The following is a 23,208-nucleotide window of genomic DNA, read 5'->3' as shown; positions in this document are numbered from 1 at the left end:
CTTTAAGAACTAATTGACCCAATCAAGACAAAGCAACCTTATTTTATCCCAACTAGTAATTAGGTCCAAGAAACAAGAACAAGAGAAACACGGAAGGAATGAAAAAAAAATGGCACGTGAATCAAGGAAATTATACGAATGAAACAGTTAACAATAAGACAAGATACCAACTAGAATCACCCCCTTTGATGATAAGGCTCAAGAAAAAAAATCTCAGAATTTTTTTTTTTTTTTTCCTTTCTTTTCTTTTCTTTTCTTTTCTTTTCCTTTCACCAACTGATTTGATCACAAACAAGAATAAGCAGTTGAGAAAACCCTAACAATAACTCAGAAACCCTTGGGCAAGTGATATTCGGCAGCCCATAGAACAAGAGATTTCAGCCAACACAAACCCTAGAACAATGAATTTCAGCAACCCTAACAATAGTGAAGAAGTCTGCTAACCACCACTATTTTTTTTTTTTTTTGTAATCAATCATAGAACAATGAAGCCCTACAATTAAATATTCAAGAAATAAAAGATAGAATAAGACCTGATTGGAAACCTTGCTCTGAATACCAAATGATATGAACCCGTGGGAATGAATTCCCTTGAACCCACAATCAATATGAAAACTCCCCAAGAAAGCCAAAAAATCAAGTCAAGAATGGAGAATCTAGACCCGATGAGAACCCGTTTAAAGAACCTAGATTATATTAACATCTAGACCCGTTGAAGAACCCGTCTCAAGAACCCAGATTACAAAGGAGGAACAACACAAAGGTTGTGATTTACCTTTGATAAGTTCAAGAGTTCAATCAAGAACAAGAGGAGAAAACTCAACTCTCAAATGAGAGACTACAAAGAGTTTTTAAACCCAAACCGAATCAAAACCCTAGCCAAAATAAAGCCCCTTTTACCCAAAATTACCCTTGATGAACAGTACCGGCTACAGTACCCGCCGCTACAGTAACCCCAACAATAAATTGATGAAACCCTAGTTCTTAAAATGTAACTTTCCAAATAAGCCCTTGGCCAAAATACAAGGCCTTCTTGAAAACCCTAGTTCATTAAAAATAAGACATGTGAGCCAGGCATCTTCAAGCCCACTTATTATAAACTAATAAATAAATCATTTAACCAAATTGGAAGTCTCCAATAACAATAGGCCTTATCTCTAAGTCATGTCTTCCACAGCTTGAATCAAGTGGATCAAAGCTGGTTCATCCCAAGTGGATTGCACCAATCCTTGCATTGCTTCCTTGATCTTCTTGGCCCTTGATCTTGTAATTGGCCCATCTGGAACTTGCAAAGTATCTTTAAGAGTAGGCCCACCTTAGTTCCTATCAAGATGCCTGGCCGACACATCTTATTTTTAATAAACTAGGGTTTGCAAGAAGGCCTTGCATTTTGGCCAAGAGCTTATTTGGAAAGTTACTTTTTAGGAATTAGGATTTTAAGAGGACTGTAGCGTTACTGTAGCCGCAGGTACTGTAGCGTGACACTGTTCATCAGGGCATTTTGGGTAGGGTTTTAATTTTGTTTAGTTTAAATACTCCTTGTAGCCTCATTTGAAGGTTAGACAATATTGAATTTTCTTTGTGAGTTGAGTTTTATTCTCTTGTTCTTGATTGAACTCTTGAACTTATCAAAGGTAAATCACAACCTTTGTGGCGTTTCTCCTTTGTAATCTAGGTTCTTGAGACGGTTTCTTTAACGGGTCTAGATTTTGATATAATTTAGGTTTTTGAAATGAGTTCTCATTGGGTCTAGGTTTTCCATCCATTGACTTGAATTTGGCTTTCTTGGGGAGTTTTCAAATTGATTGTGGGTTCAAGGGATTTCATTCCCGCGGGTTCATATCAATGTGCTGGCATCTTGCAAGCATTGAAGACGGTCAACTCAAGTGCCATGTTCCCAAGAGCAAGTTTCAGAACTCCACTTCTGCAATTAATCAAAACATTTGACGTAGCTAAAAACGGTCTTCCAAGAATGACAGGAACTTAGTAAATAGTGGAGGCTGACTGCTGCATATCAAGAACTACAAAATCCACGAGGTAGTAAAATTTGTCCACTTGGACTAGCACATCCTCAATAATACCCCTCGGTACCTTAACTGATCTGTCAGCCAATTGTAGCATGATGGAGGTCTTTTTCAGTTCACCCAATCCCAACTACTCATACACTAAAAACAGTAGCAAGCTCACACCACTTTCCAAATAAAGTAAAGCTATCCCAATGCGTAAGTCACCGGTCATAATGGAAATGTTGGGAGAGTCGGGATGCCCAAACTTCTGAGGAGTCTCACTCAATAGTAATGCACTGACTTACTTCGTTAGGAAAGCTTTCTTCTTTACGTTCAGCTTCCTCTTCACTGTGCACAAATCCTTCAGAAATTTTGCTTATGAATGAACTTGTTGTATGGCATCCAAGAGTGGAATATTAATCTTTACTTGCTTGAAGATCTCCTGAATCTCAGTGTGGTATTTGTTCTTTTGGCCAGCTGCCAATCTCTGAGGATAGGGAACCACAAGTTGGTACCCCCTACTAGTTTCAGTATCTGCACTCGCGGGCTTCTTCGACTATGGTCTCACTACCTCTGGTTCCTTTTCATCTTCATCAGTCTCTGTTACATCTTCAGGTGTAAGAGCAACTACACCTGTCTGTCAATGGTAATCTCTGGTTAGGGAACTTCCTTTCCACATCTCAAAGTAAGAATGGCTTTCGCTGTCTTAGTAACATCCCCTGAGACGTTATGTACCTGTTGTGGTTGTTGCCAATATACTTAAGGATTAGGCTGAGGCTGTGTTGGAAATTTCTCTCTCTCTAGAGTGTTCAATGTTGAACTCATCTTATTGATGGTGCCCTGCAAGTCATTTATGGCCTAAGTGTTCTAATTGTTTGTGGTGGCCTAAATCTGCATGAATTGCTGAAGTGTATTGGCCATCTATGTCATACTGTCATCTAGAGACTTCTCTGCAGATGATTGAGGCTGAGAACTCTGTCCAGCTACATGAGACTGAAATCCTGGAGGTGCTACAAAAGGATAACTCTAAGAACTCTAATATGACTAATACTAGTGCTGAGGAGCAGCTTGATGAAAAGGTTATTGAGAAGGTGGTAAAGATCGACTAGGCTGAACATTCCTCCATGAGAACTTTGGGTGATTTCTCCAGCCCGGATTATTTGTATCGGAGAAAGGCTAATTTTGTGCTCTGTTAACCCAGTTCGCTGATTGCATCCACTCAAACTCATTTTCTTGAAATACTGGAATAATTAGGCAGTCTTGGGTCTTGTGGTTTGAATCAGCATATAAAGATCATGCCTCTACTGTTTTCATGGCCTTCACTTTTTCATCTCCATGACCTCTAATCTTCTAGTCAATGCAGCTATTCGGGCTTGAATGTTAGTGTCCTCCTTAAGCTCATATCTGCCCCCACTAGCAATAGCTCTTAGTGGTTGTGGTGCCAATGAAACTCGATCAGTCCGAGTGTTCCATTGTTGTGTGCTGCAAATAATTCCGAAGAGTGTGTGGTGCAGGCACAACCATGGTTTGTTCAATTTCAATATCCTCGTTTGTAGAAAAAATAGAAGAGCTATCTATCTCTGAGCTGTATATACTACTACTCTTAGTGCTCGATGTAACTCTAAGCAACCTATTTGAATTGTCTTTCACCCATGACATGAAACGTCAGTCCAAATAGCATAAGTAAGGTTCAAGCGACCGAGTAGTAGGTGACAAGGAAATGTATAATCAGAGATAAGATAGTGAAAGAAACATTTGAGATAAAAATAAAAATAACGAGTTTAAATTTACGTCAAACAACTATCCCCGGCAACGGCACAAAAAACTTGACCCATTAAAAAATGAGCGGCACAAAGACTATCCCAAGTGTAGGAGAATATCGCATAATAATTATAAATAAATTCTTAGATCATCTCCTCAGAGAAATTTACTTAAAATCAAATTCATTTAAAATGGTGAAAATATTCACAAATAGAAAATAAAAGTGGTGGTATGTGCAATGAATGCAAGAGTGCAACGGAAATGAAAAGGGCACTAGTCATGGACTAGATTCATATTTTTAGATTTTTTTAAGTGTCGAAATGAAATGTAAAAAGACTAAAAAATTGAAATTAACAATCAATGAACCAACTAAGCTAAACAATCTCAACTAATTAGAAAATTAATTAATAAAACCGAAAGTAAATAAGTCTTAATTAACCTAATATGCAATGGAACTAAGAACTAAGCCAGATTAGAAAATAATTACTACAATATGAGCTGAAAATTGAAAGCCCCAAAATCAAAATTTTAGGGTTCGTCCTTGTACTTAAATCATTATTTCTCAAAATCAGTCCATAACAATTGTAATGTCTATTTAATGGAAACTTAAAGAAGCAAGAAAAATAACTAACATCAAGTAAATAAACAGCAAATAAAATGCCCAAAGGTCTAAGCAAAATCTCTCAAAAATACACCATGACTTTGTCACGTCACCTGGCATCCCGTTACATCACTTCTACGCTAGCCAACTCCTAACTCACATGAGTGCGATTCCTCACGTACCCTTGTCACATTGTGACATCCCATCACATTCCCGCTACGTCAGTCTTGCACTAACTCCTCACTCATCACAAGCACGACTTCTCACTTCGCAATGTCACTTTGTGACATTCCTCCGTCATGCTCTCACTACGTGACTGTTACACCACTCTGTCACTTCACATGTACAGCAGTCATAACACTGCTACACGATGACACCCATCATTGGGACTACCAGTTATATCACAACTACTCTAGGACACTATTCCACATTTCCCGACACTACTTATCATGCTCTACACTCCTCAACTACGCAACCATCCATATATCTCCATGACACGCCACACGGTGCATCACTCCACCACATGGAGTACACTCCATGTGTACTACCTTCACAACACACTATACCACATCACCATTATGACACACACAGCATGCGATGCATTACTTCACCACATGGAGTACACTCCACATGTACTCCTTTCACAACACACTACACCACATCACCACTTCGGCACATACTTCACAACCACACTTCTCTACACAACCCACAATACGACTGTATAGCACATTTCTCAACCACGCTCAACACTTCACGTACACAGCCACACTTCACATCAACAGACTACACAGCGAACTCCACAACACAGCACAATCTACAATCCAACCAACCAACTAATATAATAACGAGGGTAAAGGGAAAGAAAGTTATACTATCATCGGGATAACCTGTGCATTGCTCACTGTCTGGCACGACCAATGGCGTAGGAAGCCACTAGCTTGGGTAGTAGCAAGCACTGCTGTGACCTTGTCGTGTTGATAGATTTAGGGTTTCTCAACTAGATCTAGTCTTTGTCGGGTTTAATGTGACTGTGGAGGGTGGCCAACACATTGGGGAGTTCATGGGTGGCCGAGGAAGGGCCATACTTGGCGGCTAAACCTGTGTACAGTGGCGATTAGCCCAGTAAAGTGGCAGTTCATGGTGGTTGGGGGTTGTTTGGGCATGGGGATAGCTAGCTGTGGTCTTGGAAGGCTCATGATGGCTCATGGTGGCCTCGTGGTGGCTGCTAGAGACGGAGCACGGTGGCATCTAGCCGTGTATAGTGCATCCAAGAGGGCAAGGGACCATGGCTAGTCATGGAGGAGCTTGAGGGAGGTGCAATGGAGTCGGTGGTGGCGATGGGGTAGGCATACGATTGGGCATGGGGGTGGCTAGGGGAGGTCATCGATGAGGGAAGAGGCTGGTGGTGGTGGTACGGTGGCCTAGGAGGCTGCATATGGCTGCGCTAGGGGAGGCTGATGGTGGTGGTACAGTGGCTTGGGAGGAAGGGGCTGCCATGGGCTGGTTTCGATGGTGGGGTTTGGTCTTCGGCGTGAGGTGGGGCTGATGCCGTTGACGGTGCTGCAGGTGGCGGTGTGCGGTGGGTAAGTTGCTGAAGGAGAGAATCGGGTGAGGGGAGAGGGAGATGTACGGCGTGAGGAGGGAGGAGAGAGAAGGAAGAGGAAAAGTGATGGAAAAGGGAAGGGAGCTAGGGTTTTAATTCCAACCCTTCATCTTGGGATCCTAGATCTAATATAACGGTGGGCTTTAAACACCGATTTAACTAACTAAAATGAGAGGAATTAAGATGGAAATATTTTGTCATAAATTTAAACTCAACTTTAGTTTATAAAATAGTATTCTTTCATCATTAAATAAATGCTGAAGTTTTACTTAATATCTGTAAGAGAATAACATCTAATTAATTAGGATTTTCAATATAATTTAAGTCTCATAATATTTTAAATAACTAAAATCATGTTGATAAAATTACTTAAAATCAGGCTTGGTTCAATAACAGTGGAAATACCCCATATAAATAAGTTCAGGGCATTTAAAATATTCGAGAGCTTGAAAATACTGGCTTGCTTTAAAAATCACCCATTATATTTAAAAACACAGCTTCAACATTTAAAACGTGTAAACGCGACTTGTGACCAATCGAGAGAGAAATGAGCAGCTTGTTACAATCATGATAAACATTCATTGAATATAGAAAATCTCAAATTATGCAAGATTAAGTAAAGAATTAACAACTAGATTTAAGCAATAAGAATTTTTCCTAAAAATTATAATCAATTTCAACCATGTGCTTATCATAGGCTTTTTATTCATCAAACCACACAAAGAATTTTTTTTTTCTTTTAAACATAAACTCCCTTCCCCCAAACTTAAATAACACATTGTGCTCAATGGGAAAGATGAAGAAAAACTAAGGAAGAGAGTGAGAAAAGGTAAGAAGTGCTCCCTCAATTTCCAATTGAATGTTGTCCTTGAAAGTGCAACCGTGTACCCCTTGGAGATCTCCCCGGCCTCTTCGTTCCTGCAAGATGCAAGCAAAAGAATAAGATTATGAAAAAATAAAACTTAAAAAAATAAAAAATAAAAACTCGGGTTGCCTCCCAAAAGCACTTTAATTAAAGTCTATAGCTACACATTATCCTCTCATCATTTATCACTGGAGGGATCGATGGAACATTTTTCCGAGTTAAAGTCTCCATCCACATAGGATTTTAATCTCTGTCCATTTACTTTAAATTGTTATGGACTTCAAACGCCCCATAGGGAATGATACAGGTTACCACAAACGATCCCAACCACCGAGATCATAGCAATCCCGAGAAGAGTCAAAGTCTTAAGTTAAATAATAAAACTTTCTGCCCGACTTCAAATTCCCTTCTCAGAATATGCTTATCATGCCATCTTTTAGTTTTATCTTTGTAAATCCGAGCATTATCGTCCATCTCGTTGATTTGCAATATTCTCTTCTCGCCAGCCACTCGTAAATCAAAGTTCAGTGTCCTCATCGCCCAATAGCTCCTGTGTTCTAACTCCACAGGTCGATGACATACTTTTTCACAAACGAGTCTGTAAGGAGACATCCTGATCGATGTTTTGAATGATGTTCGATAGGCCTATAGCGCATCATCTCTACCCTTCTGGCCCAATCTATCCGAGAGATACTCATTGATGGGAACCAAGGTGGGCCCAGTCTTAAAGGTCATTTGCAAATTCCTGATGGGCCAGTTACAAGATCAAGGGCCAAGAAGATCAAGGAAGCAATGCACGGATTGGTGCAATCCACTTGGGATGAAGCTAGCAAGAGCCCAACACTCAAGATAGGCTTGAAAGAAGGAGAACCAGCTTTGATCCACTTTATTCAAGCTGTGGAAGACATGACTTAGAGATACGGCCTATTGTTATTAGAGGCTTCTAATTTGGTTAAATGATTTATTTTACTAGTTTAGAATAAGTGGGCTTGAAAATACTTGGCTCACATGTCTTATTTCTTATGAACTATGTTTTTGGGAAGGCCCTGTATTTTGGCCATGGGCTTATTTGGAAAGTTACATTTTAGGAACTAGGGTTTCATCAATTTATTGTTGGGGTTACTGTAGCCGCGGGTACTGTAGCCGGTACTGTTCATCAAGGGTAATTTTGGGTAAAAGGGGCTTTATTTTGGCTAGGGTTTTGATTAGGTTTGGGTTTAAAAACTCTTTGTAGCCTCATTTGAGAGATTAGACAATATTGAATTTTATTTGTGAGTTGAGTTTTCTCCTCTTGTTTTTTATTGAACTCTTGAACTTATCAAAGGTAAATCACAACCTTTGTGGCGTTCCTCTTTTGTAATCTGGGTTTTTGAGACGGCTTCTTCAACGGGTCTAGATTTTAATATAATCTAGGTTCTTGAAACGGGTTCTCATCGGGTCTAGATTCTCCATCCTTGACTTGATTTTTGTCTTTCTTGGGGAGTTTTCAAATTGATTGTGGGTCCAAGGGAATTCATTCCCACGGGTTCATATCATTTGGTATTTAGAGCAAGGTTTCCAATCAGGTCTGATTCTATCTTTTAATTTCTTGCATCCTTAAATTTAATTCTAGGGCTACATTGTTCTAGAGTTGCCAAAAAAAAAAAAAATTGCAGAAACGAAAAGTGGGCTGCCAAAATTCTAAGGGTTTTGGCTTTGGCTGAAATTTGCATCACCTAGGGTTTCAAAATTCTAGGGTTTAATGCATATCTGAGGTTGTCAATTGCTTGGAATGTCGTTCCATTGATTCTCTTCTATTTCGTTGTCAATTCTTGTGTGCTTCAATTCAATTGCTTGATTTTTACAATTGAGTATTTCTGTTTGTGATTGAATTAAAGAAAAGAAAAGAAAGGAAAGGAAAAGAAAAGAAAAGAAAAGAAAGGAAAGGAAAAGAAAAGAAAAGAAAAGAAAGGAAAGGAAAAGAAAAGAAAAGAAAAGAAAGGAAAGGAAAAGAAAAGAAAAGAAAAGAAAGGAAAGGAAAAGAAAAGAAAATTCGAAAAAAAAAAAAAAAGAAGAAGAAGAAGAAGAAGAAGAAGAAGAAGAAGGAGAAGAAGATAAGGAGAGGTATCATATTTAAAGGTTGCTACATAGTTACAATAAAGACAAAGAAAAGCATTTGTTGATTGAGTTTTGTCCTCAAAGGGGCTGAATACATATTTGTAGTTGGTATCTTCTTTAATAATTACTCTTTCCCTCATATAAATTCCTTGAGTCCCGTGTCATTTTATTCCTTCCTTGTTTCTTGTTTCTTAGATCTATATTACTGGTTGGAATAATACAAGGTTGTATTGTCTTGATTTAGTTCAACTAGTTCTTAAAGAACTTGAGCGGGAAAACTATTGAGGTAAAAGCAAGAGAGTGTGAGACTATTATCGGGGAAAAGCCAATTAGGAGTGAAACACGAGTGGAATGCCATTATTCGAGAGTAAACATGTAAGGGAGTGTGTGAGGTTTTTCCACTAACATTCATTTGTGCAGCACTTTACAATGTCTCATCGGAGTGGCTCTTCACCAAAGGGGATGGTAGATAACTCATTATTTGTGTTGCAATCCATGACCTCATATCCCTGCAACAAAGAAACAACAACAAAACACGCCACTAGGAATCATGACCTCATATCCCTGCAACAAAGAAACAACAACACTAGGCAAAGAGTTGATAATTTGTTAGTATAAAAGTTTGTCTTAGCATAAAAACTCACTTTTGTCTCTCTGTTTTTCTTTGCAATCTCTCTTTCTTTTTCCTCTTGTGGCACCACTCTTTTTTCTTGACTCTCGGCCACCTCTATATTTTCTTTTTCACTCTCTCTTTCTCTTGATGTTTCGGCCTCATTCTCTCTTTTCATCTCACTATATTTTTCATTTGCACTCTCTTTTTTTCTTTCACTCTCCTCCTTTTTTGAACTATCGGCCTCACAATTGTTTTCCAACTCATTCTCTATTTTTCTTGAGGTTTCAGCCTCACCCTCATCTTTTCCCTTAGGTAGTTCGGTCTTCCCCATTGTTACAGCTTGATCATTTTTGTCCCACTTTTGTTTCCAAGGAGTACTAGAAACGAAAGTATACCTTGATGTACCCTTTATTTTCAACTTCCTCTCCACCTTCATAGCCATGTGTACCATGTCCTCTACCTCCACATAATGTTGCAACTCAACTACATTGGCTATCTCCCTATTCAACCCACTCAAAAATTTTGTCATCGTGGCCTCCCGATCCTCCACTACATTAGCCCGAATCATAGCCACCTTCATCTCCTTATAGTAATCCTCTACACTCCTAGACCCCTGTGTAAGATTTTGTAATTTTTGGTGGAGGTCTCTATAATAGTGGCTAGGTACAAATCTCCGCCTCATGATAGCTTTCAACTCTCTCCAAGTTTCTACAGGCCTCTCAAGATTCCTCCTCCTATTGGTCACTAATTGATCCCACCAAATACTGGCATAATCAATGAACTCAATTACCGCCAACTTCACCTTCTTCTACTCAGAGTAATTATGACAATCAAACACCAACTCTATTCTTTTCTCCCACTCTAAATAAACTTCAGGGTCAGTTCTACCTTGAAATGATGGTATTTTCATTTTGATGCTCCCAAGGTTCTTATCTACTCCATCTCGACCCCTCGGCTTTGCCCTAAGTCCCCTTCCACGCCTAACTCCTCTGTCTACCCAATCCAACTTCATATGTTAAGTCTTCCTCATCCTCACCATCTCCCTCATTCTCATACTCATTTTCAACTCTATACTCATGACGCCTCCTATCTCTCCCACATTGAAGATTTCTAATCGCTGCTTCTTGATTATCCATCCTATCCCTCACTTCACCCAACACAAAGTTCAATCGCTCAAACTGCTGTTGCATGGCTTGCAACACATAGGATGAGTTATCTGCTCTCCCCCTTGGTGATGCGTTACTCCACTGAGACATTATAAGGTGCTGCACAAAAGAATGTTAGTGGCAAAAAGAAAACCTCACACACTCCCTTACGTGTTTACACTCGAATAATGGCACTCCACTCGTGTTTCACTCTTAATTGGCTTTTTCCTGATAAATATAGTCTCACACTCTCTTGCCTTTTACCTCAAGAGTTTTTCCTCTCAAGTTCTTTAAGAACTAGTTGAACTAAATCAAGACAATACAACCTTGTATTATTCCAACCAGTAATATAGATCCAAGAAACAAGAAACAAGGAAAGAATAAAACGACACGGGACTCAAAGAATTTATATGAGGGAAAGAATAATTATAGAACAAGATACCAACTACAAATATGTATTCAACCCCTTTGACGATAAAACACAATCAACAAATATTTTTCTTTGTCTTTGTTGTAACTATGTAGCAACCTTTAAATATGCTACCTCTCTTTATCTTCTTCTCCTTTTTTTTTTTTTTTTTTTTCGAATTTTCTTTTCTTTTCTTTTCTCTTCTTTTCTTTTCCTTTCCTTTCTTTTCTTTTCTTTTCTCTTCTTTTCTTTTCCTTTCTTTTCTTTTCTTTTCTTTTCTTTTTTCCTAATTCAATCACAAACAGAAATACTCGATTGTAAAAATCAAGCAATTGAATCGAAGCACACAAGAATTGACAACGAAATAGAAGAGAATCAATGGAACGACATTCCAAGCAATTGACAAACTCAGATATGCATTGAACCCTAGAATTTTGAAACCCTAGGTGATGCAAATTTCAGCCAAACCCAAAACCCTTAAAATTTTGGCAGCCTACTTTTCGCTTCTACAATTTTTTTTTTTTTGGCAACTCTAGAACAATGTAGCCCTAGAATTATATTTAAGGATGCAAGAAATTAAAAGATAGAATCAGACCTGATTGGAAACCTTGCTCTGAATACCAAATGATATGAACACGCGGGAATATAGAATATAGAATTTAAATTCTAATAAAATACGCACCCACTGGTAACATGCCAAACCATTTAATTAGGCCTCGTTTGTTTTCACAACTCCTCTCACTCAACTCATCTCATCTAATCATTATAATTTTCTCATAATTTCTACACAAAATAAAATAAATAATTCAACTTTTTCAAATCTCAAAATAAGAATAATATTTAAAAAATATATTCTAACAATATTTTATTCAACTTTTTAAGTATTTTAAAATGATATGAACCCGCGGAAATGAATTCCCTTGAACCCACAATCAATTTGAAAACTCCCCAAGAAAGCCAAAAATCAAGTCAAGGATGGAGAATCTAGACCCGATGAGAACCCGTTTCAAGAACCTAGATTATATTAAAATCTAGACCCGTTGAAGAACCCGTCTCAAGAACCCAGATTACAAAGGAGGAACGCCACAAAGGTTGTGATTTACCTTTGATAAGTTCAAGAGGACTGATCAACTTAATCATGGACTCAACCATTTGGCATAAGATGCTAAGCTTCATGGATGTCTACTCTAGGTATGACTAGATTCAGATGAGCCCAAGCGATGAAGAAAAGATAACGTTCATAATAGGCCAATGACTATACTTTTACTAGGTAATGCCATTTGGACTGAAGAACACTAGAGTGACTTATCAGAGACTGGTAAATTGGATGTTCAAAAAACAAAACAGATAGAACATGGAAGTTTACGTGAATGACTTATTCGTCAAAAGCAGGGAGTTGGGGCAGTGTAACAACGCACTAGAAATTTCAGTGAATTTCTATTGACTTTACGAACCTCGTGAAAACTCCATAAGTTTGTATGAATTGACCAATTGCTCAGGTTTTAATCTGTCAATATGGTTAGTGTTATCACTCACTACGGTGCTAGAAATATGAATTTAATTATTTGAGATATTTAGAAGTGTTATAATGCGTTATGGTCTTCGCCATTAGACTCAGTTGATTATTTAGGATTTTATGGCATAATAACCCATTTTCATAATTTTGGACGAAACAACTGTTCAAAATTGTGAAATTATTTTTTAGGGGCACTTCTAGGTTGAATTTTGGTAAACGATTTTCACTGTATGTTAATATGAATATTTAGAATTTTTCAATACTAAGTTTTTATGCATTTTTTTGGAGTGAATAGTAATTTCGATAAGCGCACCTAGTGCAGTGTTTCCAAAATCACAGTGTGGAATGTCCAAATTAGGTTAGAGAAGTTTTATTTGGACACTTGGCAACATCTTAGCCACACATAATCAATGGTATTACACACTTGGCACAAAGAGAAACCATTATATAGGTTTGTGAAGGAAATCAAGGTGTGAGATTATGCCACCTAAGTAAAACTTTGTTTCATCTGTTCAACCAAATTTTGAAAAACCAAAAAAAATTTCAATCCTAGCAAAACCTAAATGGTTAGAATCCAATTGAAACCCCAAAAGTTTGGTTGAAACCGAAACCCTAAACGGTTTCCAAACCTTAAAGTTGGCCTCCAAACCCTTTCTAACCCGATTTCTAGTATTTTGTTTAATCACTTGATTAAATCACTTCTACATGCTATTAATTAATCAAATCCTTGTTATGACATCATTATCCAACCTTTTAAGAAGAAGTTTCTTAGTGTTGGCAAAGCGTCTTGAAGAAGTTTCTTCCCCCACATGGCAAACCATCCACTGCCATTGGCTGCACTCAATAGTGCTTTGATGTGAAGGAGAAATCCAATCCATCAACCTCTATTTCTTACAGCTGCTGCAGGCAGTCTTTTGCTCTCATTACTCTCCACTTTATGTCACATAGCCAACACATAGCCAACTCCAATTATGGGTCTTTCAAGCCCATAACTTCCTACTCCAGGAGTCTAAAGTCGTGCAAGACACACTTCTCTCCATTTTCTCACTTCTTTCCCCCGTTCTTAGAGAAAAACCCAAAAGCTCTCTCTCGGGCAGATTTTTGTGTCTTTTTGTGTGGCCATTTTTTACCATTTGTAAGTTTTTCTCATGATGACTACTTCATAAAAGTTGTTCTTCTTTGAGTTTAGTTTCGGTCGATATCTTATTAGTCTCATTCTATGCTTATCTGATCGGTCAAAGGTATTTTTAACCACGGAAAGGTCATTCTGGACATGTAACTGGAGAGTATGATATGTTTTGGAATTTTTGACCAAGCTAATGGACATGTGTTGCTAGCATGTGTTTGAGAATGTTCATTGAGTTTTTGTTGCATGAATAAAGCTTTTAATGACAGATTTTCTTAGCTTTAAAAACTTGAAAACTGGAAGTGGAAAAACAGTTTTTGTTTTGTGAAAGTTTGAATATTTCATGATTTAATCTTATTCCAAAGGCTTTGTTATTTTTATATATTGATCATAAGCTTCTTATATACATGTTAGGATGTTATTTCAAAGATATTTAGTATTAGTTTTAAATATAAGATTTTCAATGCAAGAGGATTTCGGTTTGGCCTAAGATTTGATTTTTTGGGTTAGATCCATGTTTTGTTGAATTTTAGCCATGTGATTTTAAGTTTGATGCTTGGATCTTCTTTAGGACACATTTTTAAACCATGAGATGTTTTAGTTTGAAGATCACATGTTTTAAGTCATGGATCAAGAGATTGATCAAACTTAGTGGAGAGAAGAGTTTCTGTTTTGGACTAAGCTTAAAACCAAAAACTCCAAGTGTCGTTTTGTGATTTTTGGTGACTTCTGTTTGATGATCTAAAATATGGTTGATCTTAGGATGATATTATGAATTTGTTAGAAATAAGATTTGATTTTTTTGGAATTCTTGGAGATGTTTTTATTAAGGTCAAAACTGGTGTTTTTAAGGGTTTACTTTTTGTTAAAAAGTTTGGGTCTTTTTTACAAAAAGTTTGGTCTTGATGATTAGCTTTTCTTAATGGATATTTTAAATGTGTTTTTAAACTTAGGATAGGAAGTTCTTTGTTACAAAATTTTGGTTTAATCATAAGTTTTGAAATTCGAAAGAATTGCAACCAAAATCAGGAGAAATGGCCTATGTAGTTTCGGCCAAAGTGAGTTTTCCATAGTTGTGTGGTTTTAAATTTTTCTAAGCTGATATTTGAGTTTAGGACAAAATTTACACTCTTAGTAATTTTTAGAGTTAGGATGTGAAATCCTTAAGTTAGGAGTAAAATGGTCATTTTTCCACATGTAGAGGGTAAAATGGTAATTTTTAGTCTAAGTTGTCTCTTTTCACATTTCTAATCGTTAGTAATTAATTTCTAACTTTTAGAATACCCTCTTTTAGTTTATCGTGTTTCACGCTTTTTCTCGTGAAACGCGACTATCGAGGTAAGTTAACTTTTAACTTACTATCAGGTTACTGTGTATGTATGATGGGTAAGAGAACTTCATTTATTTTATGTTCGTATGTTGTTTTGTATGCCTTGTCATGCTATGTCATCTCATGTTTATCTTTTACACGAATTATTCTATCATGAAATACATATCTGTTACACAATATATTCTGTCTCATGTTACTATCTGTTGCAAGTATTTCACATTACATATGCCATCAATATGTATGTCATGTCACGTAATAGTCACTGTCACATGTTATGTCATGTTATGAAATATTGTCTGTTTCATGTTATTTCATGTTACAAAATTTTGTCTGTTCATGCATGTCATGTTATGAAATGTTGTCTGTTTCATTTATGTCTTGACATATGTCATGTTTTTCGTCTTACGTTCATGTCACGTTATGCTACATCAGGACTTTAGTCTTTTCGTATTCATGTCATCCCGTCTCGAATACAGTTTGTGTATCACGAGAATAGTCTTATTATGTTTATTCATGCCAATCACAACCCTAAACGCTAGGATAGGGTAATATCCTAGTGGAACTCCTTTGTTCACGTTGGAGTGTCTAAATAGGTGTAAAATTTCCTGGGTTGATGAAGTATAGTTAACAGGTTGCGAATGGGGCCTAACTCGGCGCGCTAGGTACTAACGCCGATGGAGCCACTTTTTTTTACTTGTGTCCACAGCAAGTGTGACACAAACAAATCATGGGGCCACAACATCTATGGAGCATGAAGTATGGGGCCACAATAACTATGGAGCAAACACTACCTGAGACACAACAATTGTGATAAGTAGAATACGTGGGGCCATAACAATTGTGGAGTAGAGATACTTCTGTTGTGATGTGGTAATCGGCAGGGACACATGGCTCAAGGGGACCCGTGTAGAACCAATATGGTCACTTTATTAATTAAGTCTACTGAGCAAGATTCTAAGTTCATGTATTTCACATTCAAGTCATGTTTCATGTTATGTTATGTTCAAGCCGACGTTCATGTAAAGTTTCAAGTTTATGTCACGTCAAGCTAAGTTTTAGTTATGTCAGTTCATGCCATGTTATGTCATGTCACGTGTTATGTCAAGTCACGTTATGCTTATTATTTAATGCCATGTTATGTTAGGTTATGTTATATTTTCTATTGACTTGATTGTGCATTCATGCCTTTATTGCTATGCACACACCATTAACCCGTGTGAAGGTTTTTTTTTATTAACTTGCTGAGATTTGTAATCAAATCTCACTGTAGTAGTCCCAACTATCATTCCCCTCGAATGGTAGATCTTGTTACAGGATCTGAAGGAGAACTGAGAATCGACCAACTGGAAACAGTCGACTAAGCGTCGGTGCGACATGGATGTAGTTGCCCTAGATTACTACTTGTATTTTGTGGAGTTCAATCTCCAACACTCTTTTGTTCACAACCATTTTGGACTACTGTTGTGATCTCAGTTGTTTAGTATGTCTTTATGTACGAAGTATGTTTTAAGTATTTAGGATATTATAAGTTTGGTGCATAGTATTATTACTCAAAAAAAAATTATCGTTTGCGAATATTGTATAATATTAGATGCATGTTAGGAACATTGGATCTTATAGGTCATGAAAGGGGGCAGGTAACCTTGTGTTGCATGTCCCGACACCTCGGATGTCCGTCCGATCCCAAGCGAAATACGTGGGCGTTACAGGCAGCATACAGATGATTTGAGGGAAGCATTCACGATCCTGCGAAGATACAAGATGAAGCTTAACCCTATGAAATGTGCCTTTGGAGTGGAGCCGAGCAAGTTCCTTAGCTTTATGGTTTTGGAGAGGGGAATCGAGGCTAACCAATATAAGTTACAGGCTATCATCGATGTGAAGCTCCCCACAAACCTCAATGAAGTTCAGAACTTGGCGGGCAGAACCACGGCTCTTAACAGGTTCATTTACCGATCAACGAACAAGTGTCTATCGTTCTTTTGGGTGCTGTGCAAGGTGCACGATTGGAACGAGGAGTGAGATGAAGCATTCGCTTGACTCAAAGACTACCTCGGTGGCTATTCAATCGGTCTACCGAGCTCGGTGAATTTGATATCAACTCCATCCCTTGAACCCCCATCAAGGGACAAGTTCTGGCAGACTTTGTAGTAGAGATGAGTAGCCCCCTCGAGGGAGAACCTGATTGACCGGCCAACCATCCCTGGCAATCTATGTTGATGGCTCATCCTATCATTCCGGTGGGGGGTAGGAGTATATATAGTGTCAGAGTCTAGTGAGGAAAGTGATTATTCGATAAGGTTCAAATTGAAAACTACCAGCAGCGAAACCAAATATGAAGCTCTACGAGCAGGCCTCATCATAGTAAGGATGCTCGGAGCAGTGGAAATGTAAGTGAAGGCAGACTCCCAAATGGTGGTAGACCAAGTCAAAGGAGAGAGTACGTGGTGAAAGGTGAAAAGTGCCAACTCTACCTATGGAGAAAATGGGAGGGAGCGCAACCATTTTAAAAAGTTAACCATCAGACAAATCTCTCGGAAAGACAATTGGAAGGCGGATAAGTTAGCATGGATTGCATTAGGAATGAACTAGGCAACACTACCATGGGCAGTGCACAACAAGGTGGTACAAACTCTCGCCATTGGGTTAGAACTCTCGAAGGTAAGGGTGGAAACGCCTGAGTGGGCGCAAGCAATAACAAAGTTCCATGCCACTAGGGAACTACCAACCGAGAAAGAGAAGTTAAGGAAAGTAAGGAATATGGTGGCCGGATTCACCCTCTTGATTGAGACCTTGTACAAGCAAGGCATTTCCTCGCCATTGTTATGATGTGTATCGTTGGATGTGACCCAAAACGTAATGGCAGAGATCCATGAACAGAGATCCATGAAGGGAGAGAGTGTGGAAACCACTCGAGTGGAAGAGCCCTAGTGAGAAAGGTTCTAAGAGCGGGCTACTATTGGCTTCATGCCATCATGGATGTGGAACAATTTGTAAAGAAATGCATTAAGTGTTAGGAATACGCATCGATTCTACATAACCCACCAAAGAAGCTGACGTCTATCACGTCCTCGTGGCCCTTAGTGCAACAAGGGGTAGACATAATGGGCCCCATGGCCCTGGGTAAAGGAAGCATGAAATTCATCATGGTAATTGTAGACTACTTCAAGAAATGGGCCCCTGGCAACAATAACAACCACCAACAAAAAATTGTTATGTGCAAGTTCGACATCCCCCACACCATGATTGAGAACAACGGGTGGCAATTCGACTCCAATAAAATCAACTTGATGGGAACCAAGGTGGGCCTAGTCTTAATGATCATTTGCAAATTCCAGATGGGCCAATTACAAGATCAAGGGCCAAGAAGATCAAGGAAGCAATGCACGGATTGGTGCAATCCACTTGGGATGAAGCTAGCAAGAGCCCAACACTTAAGATGGGCTTGAAAGAAGGAGAACCAGCTTTGATCCACTTGATTCGAGCTGTGGAAGACATGATTTAGAGATAGGGCCTATTGTTATTGGAGACTTCAAATTTGGTTAAATGATTTATTTTATTAGTTTAGAATAAGTGGGCTTGAAGATGCCTGACCCACACGTCTTATTTTCAATGAACTAGGGTTTTCAAGAAGGCCTTGTATTTTGGCCAAGGGCTTATTTGGAAAGTTACTTTTTAGGAATTAGGGTTTTAAGAGGTACTGTAGCCGCGGGTACTGTAGCACGACACATTTTGGGTAAAAAGGGGCTTTATTTTGGCTAGACAATATTGAATTTTATTTGTGAGTTGAGTTTTCTCCTCTTGTTCTTAATTGAACTCTTGAACTTATCAAAGGTAAATCACAACCTTTGTGGCGTTCCTCCTTTGTAATCTGGGTTCTTGAGACGGGTTCTTCAACGGGTCTAGATTTTAATATAATCTAGGTTCTTGAAACGGGTTCTCATCGGGTCTAGATTCTCCATCCTTGACTTGATTTTTGGCTTTCTTGGGGAGTTTTTCAAATTGATTGTGGGTTCAAGGGAATTCATTCCCACGGATTCATATCATTTGGTATTCAGAGCAAGGTTTCCAATCAGGTCTGATTCTATCTTTTAATTTCTTGCATCCTTAAATTTAATTCTAGGGCTACATTGTTCTAGAGTTGCCAAAAAAAAAAAAAATTGCAGAAACGAAAAGTAGGCTGCCAAAATTCTAAGGGTTTTGGGTTTGGCTGAAATTTGCATCACCTAGGGTTTCAAAATTCTAGGGTTTAATGCATATCTGAGTTTGTCAATTGCTTGGAATGTCGTTCCATTGATTCTCTTCTATTTCGTTGTCAATTCTTGTGTGCTTCAATTCAATTGCTTGATTTTTACAATTGAGTATTTCTGTTTGCGATTGAATTAGAAAAAAAGAAAAGAAAAGAAAAGAAAGGAAAGGAAAAGAAAAAAAAAATTCGAAAAAAAAAAAAAAAAAAAAGAAGAAGAAGAAGAAGAAGAAGAAGAAGAAGAAGGAGAAGAAGATAAAGAGAGGTAGCATATTTAAAGGTTGCTACATAGTTACAACAAAGACAAAGAAAAACATTTGTGATTGAGTTTTATCCTCAAAGGGGCTGAATACATATTCGTAGTTGGTATCTTGTTCTATAATTACTCTCTCTCTTATAAATTCCTTGAGTCTCGTGTCGTTTTATTCCTTCCTTGTTTCTTGTTTCTTGGATCTATATTACTGGTTGGAATAATACAAGGTTGTATTGTCTTGATTTAGTTCAACTAGTTCTTAAAGAACTTGAGCGGGAAAACTCTTGAGGTAAAAGGCAAGAGAGTGTGAGACTATATTTATCGGGAAAAAGCCAATTAAGAGTGAAACACGAGTGGAGTGTTATTATTCGAGTGTAAACACGTAAGGGAGTGTGTGAGGTTTTCTTTTTGCCACTAACATTCTTTTGTGCAACACCTTATAATGTCTCAACGGAGTAACGCATCACCAAGGGGGAGAGCGGATAACTCATCCTATATGTTGCAAGCCATGCAACAGCAGTTTGAGCGGTTGAACTTTGTGTTGGGTGAAGTGAGAGATAGGATGGATCATCAAGAAGCAGCGATTAGAAATCTTCAATGTGGGAGAGATAGGAGGCGACGTGAGTGTAGAGTTGAAAATGAGTATGAGAATGAGGGAGATGGTGAGGATGAGGAAGACTTAACATATGAAGTTAGATTGGGTAGACATGGAGGAGTTAGGCGTGGAAGGGGACTTAGGGCAAAGTCGGGGGGTCGAGATGGAGTAGATAAGAACCTTGGGAGCATCAAAATGAAAATACCATCATTTCAAGGTAGAACTGACCCTGAAGTTTATTTGGAGTGGGAGAAAAGAATGGAGTTGGTGTTTGATTGTCATAATTACTCCGAGGAGAAGAAGGTGAAGTTGGCGGTAATTGAGTTCACTGATTATGCCAGTATTTGGTGGGATCAATTAGTGACCAATAGGAGGAGGAATCTTGAGAGGCCTGTAGAAACTTGGAGAGAGTTGAAAGCTATCATGAAGCGGAGATTTGTACCTAGCCACTACTATAGAGACCTCCACCAAAAATTACAAAATCTTACAGAAGGGTCTAGGAGTGTAGAGGATTACTATAAGGAGATGAAGGTGGCTATGATTCGGGCTAATGTAGTGGAGGATCGGGAGGCCACGATGACAAAATTTTTGAGTGGGTTGAATAGGGAGATAGCCAATGTAGTTGAGTTGCAACATTATGTGGAGGTAGAGGACATGGTACACATGGCTATGAACGTGGAGAGGAAGTTGAAAATAAAGGGTACATCAAGGTATACTTTCGTTTCTAGTACTCCTTGGAAACAAAAGTGGGACAAAAATGATCAAGCTGTAACAAAGAGGAAGACCGAACTACCTAAGGGAAAAGATGAGGGTGAGGCTGAACCCTCAAGAAAAATAGAGAATGAGTTGGAAAACAATTGTGAGGCCGAGAGTTCAAAAAAAGAGGAGAGTGAAAGAAAAAAAGAGAGTGAAAATGAAAAATATGGTGAGATGAAAAGAGAGAATGAGGCCGAAACATCAAGAGAAAGAGAGAGTGAAAAAGAAAATATAGAGGTGGCTGAGAGTCAAGAAAAAAGAATGGTGCCACAAGAGGAAAAAGAAAGAGAGATTGCAAAGAGAAACAGAGAGACAAAAGTGAGTTTTTATGCTAAGGCAAACTTTTATACTAACAAATTTAACAACTCTTTACCTAGTGTTGTTGTTTCTTTTTTGCAGGGATATGAGGTCATGATTCCTAGCGGCGTGTTTTGTGGATTGCCACCTATTAGGGAGATAAAGCATTACATTGATTTTGTGCCAGGTGTGACAATTCCTAACCGACCTTTCCTTGAAGAACATGAGTTTTTTACACACTTGAAGGGACAAGGTATGTCGTTGACTATAAAGCATGCTAAGTGGGAGGACTGTGTTGAGACTTTTCCTCATGTATTCAAATACACACAAGGTATGGAAAATTTTGTGGTTGATGCTTTAGCAAGAAGGTACGTCCTTATCTTCATTTTAGATGTAAAATTGTTGAGACTTGCATATAATAAGGAATTGCATGCTAATGATGATGACTTTGCTAGTGTCTATGGAACATGTGAAAAAGTATCGTTTGGTAAGTTCTATAAATTAGATTGGTACTTGTTTAGAGAGAATAGATTTTGTGTGCCAACTAGTTTTATGCTCAAGTTGCTTGTGTGTGATAGACATGGTGGTTTGTTGGGTAACTTTGGTGTAAGGAAAACTTTCAACATGTTGCATGAACATTTGTGGAAGTATTACTTGCCATTCATTGAGTTTGCATATGATTGGAGTGGTGTAAGAAAAACTTCAGGTGTGTTTCATGAACGTTTGTGGGAGTATCTTTTGCCATTCATTGACTTGCTACATGCACATCTGCGGGAGTATCATTTGCCCTTATTAGAGTGTGCATATAAAACCTTTCATACTACTATTTCTTATTCTCCATTTGAGGTTGTTTATGGTTTTAATCCACTTACTCATTTACCTTTGATGGCTTTGCTTGTTGATGATAGGAGTAGCTTGGATGAGCATTTTCAATTTCTTGAGAAAATTAATGAAAATACACGTGAAGTAGATCTTTCCAGTAAGTATCAAGTTTTTGCTATTTTCAATGTTACTAACATTTTTCCTTTTGATCCAGGTGGAGATTCGAGGTCGAATCCTTTTGAGGATAGGGGGAATGATGGGAACCAAGGTGGGCCTAGTCTTAATGATCATTTGCAAATTCCAGATGGGCCAATTACAAGATCAAGGGCCAAGAAGATCAAGGAAGCAATGCACGGATTGGTGCAATCCACTTGGGATGAAGCTAGCAAGAGCCCAACACTTAAGATGGGCTTGAAAGAAGGAGAACCAGCTTTGATCCACTTGATTCGAGCTGTGGAAGACATGATTTAGAGATAGGGCCTATTGTTATTGGAGACTTCAAATTTGGTTAAATGATTTATTTTATTAGTTTAGAATAAGTGGGCTTGAAGATGCCTGACCCACACGTCTTATTTTCAATGAACTAGGGTTTTCAAGAAGGCCTTGTATTTTGGCCAAGGGCTTATTTGGAAAGTTACTTTTTAGGAATTAGGGTTTCAAGAGGTACTTTAGCGTTATAGTAGCCGCAGGTACTGTAGCGAGACACTGTTCAATAGGGCATTTTGGGTAAAAAGAGGCTTTATTTTGGCTAGGGTTTTAATTAGGTTTAATTTAAATACTCCTTGTAGCCTCATTTGAAGGTTAGACAATATTGAATGTTATTTGTGAGTTGAGTTTTCTCCTCTTGTTCTTGATTGAACTCTTGAACTTATCAAAGGTTAATCACAACCTTTGTGGCATTCCTCCTTTGTAATCTAGGTTATTGAGACGGGTTCTTCAACAGGTCTAGATTTTGATATTATCTAGGTTCTTAAAACGAGTTATCATCGGGTCTAGATTTTCCATCCATTTACTTTAATTTGGCTTTCTTGGGGAGTGGCTCTTCACCGAAAGTGATATGAACTCGCGGGAATGAATTCCCTTGAACCCACAATCAATCTGAAAAATCCCCAAGAAAGCCAAAAATCAAGTCAAGGATGGAGAATCTAGACCCGATGAGAACCCGTT

This window comes from Juglans microcarpa x Juglans regia, chromosome 2S (assembly GCF_004785595.1).
Source record: "Juglans microcarpa x Juglans regia isolate MS1-56 chromosome 2S, Jm3101_v1.0, whole genome shotgun sequence".
In the NCBI taxonomy this organism is placed as follows: Eukaryota; Viridiplantae; Streptophyta; class Magnoliopsida; order Fagales; family Juglandaceae; genus Juglans; species Juglans microcarpa x Juglans regia.
The sequence above is the reverse complement of the archived record's forward strand: the minus strand, read 5'-3'. Positions refer to the sequence as shown.